Consider the following 1,895-nt stretch of genomic DNA (forward strand, 5'->3'; position numbering starts at 1 on the left):
ATTATTGGGTAATATTTTCCTTTTCTCGTGAAATGAAAAATAGTTGAGCTCCTGCTCCATATTTTGTACAAGATGATGGGCCCCAAAAATGGACAAATATTTGGGCTCATCCAACCTCCTAATTTGGCTTAGTCCACCATTCTCATTTGTTTATTGCATGTTTTTGATTATTTTTATGTTAATAGAGTGAATTTGGTTAGTCATTATGCCAACAAGTCTAATGGGTGCTTTGTGTAGCCTTGTTGGTCAACTTGGAGACAAAATTGAAGGTCTTAATGAGCACTTGGCAGCCAAATTCGTGGGAGAACAAGCTAGAGGATTTGTAGGAAGGTGTCCCCCTCATTTATGGACCCTTACCTCGAATTCTCCACCATCAGCTCGGAGTTCAAAGGCCACCAAATTAATGAGCACAAGGGCAGCCAAGCAAGTCAAGTTGGACTGCTGTTAACTCCAAGTCTTGGGCAGCCAAGTCCCTAACTTTTAGGAGGACTGTTGGGTCCTCAAATTGTATAAATAAGAAGGCTTGAGGCCTCATTTGGGTTAGCTAGTGGGTAGTCACTTTGTAGCTAGTTGGTAGTCATTTTTGGTAGCTAGTAGTTAGTCATTTCATAGCAGCTAGTTAGTCAATTTGGTTTTCGCTCTTTGTAAGCCAGTTTTGGCATGACATTAGACTTTTGATTATGAATAAAAGCAAGCAGTTTTGGATCAGATTTTGAGTTTTTAAAGGAGCCTAAAGCTCTCGGGGTTGGGCCCAACCTGAGAGCTCAGGCCTCCTTCCTTTGTATCAATATTGTTCCTTTAGCATTTCGTTTCCATTTTCCTTTACATGCATTTGAGTATAGCTGCTGATTTAGATTTCCTGTAGAAGTCAAACAGATTGGTTTTATTAGTTAGAACTGCTGTAGTTGTTTGGAAGTAGGCTGAGGCATTACTTAGATCCATTCATGCACTTTCATATTTAGCATTGCTTCTTCATTCCACTGCCATGCATGAGTTTCCTTCGCAATTTATATTGCTGTTCATTGATTTTATGTCACAGGTAGCTCAGGTTGAAGCATTCTCATTTTGGTGACACTCACAAGCATTTGTTTCATCTACACTACTTTCTCTTGTTCCATCACTTCGTCCTCCACTTTGATCACACCTGCAAACACATCTTTGGTCCCTGCTCCGCTCTGTTATCTCACAAAGCCTTTCACTCCTCACGTACTCCCATTCTCTAGCCCTTTCATTGACATAGCCCTTTACCTTCCACCCTACTCCCTACACTCACTTCCCATCCCATTCTTTCACTTCTAAAGCCATCACCAGCCTCATTCCTACCTTACACATCTCCCTCTACCATTTCATCATCCCTCCATCACTCCAAACACTCACGGTAGGTCATCCTGTAGCCATTTTTAGACATCCTGTAGAAAACAGAGTATCTTGTAGGATCCTCCACAACCATCCTGTAGGAGGCCACTCTCTCGGTTGCTGAGCATCTGAATGTGAGGAACCTCTGTGGATGGATGCTAAGGATCCCTAGGGACCTCTCTTAGCCTCCCCAACCTATCCCACGCTTTCCTTCCTTCTCCATCCCATCTGCACAGCCAAACCCTAGTTAGCACAAGATCACAATCATTCCACACACTTAAAGGAAAAATACAAAAACACATCTTTCATGATGCAAGTAGTTTAGATCCATGAATTTGCATTTATTAGAGGTAATGACAGCATTGGTAGAAGTTGCATTTACATTCTTTGCATTGTAGAGGTTAGACTAGTCAAATTAGGGTTTCCTAGGTTTACATGCTTTGGTTTGCGTTCAGTTCATTTTTTCAAGTAAAGTAGCTTTCCTTTGAGATTAGCTCTCGTCCATCAATTAGAAAGCTTCTTCTGAGAGCCTATAGAAG

This window comes from Pinus tabuliformis, chromosome 6 (genome assembly GCF_031772625.1).
Source record: "Pinus tabuliformis cultivar Carrire ecotype Pingquan chromosome 6, CPIR1, whole genome shotgun sequence".
NCBI lineage: Eukaryota > Viridiplantae > Streptophyta > Pinopsida > Pinales > Pinaceae > Pinus > Pinus tabuliformis.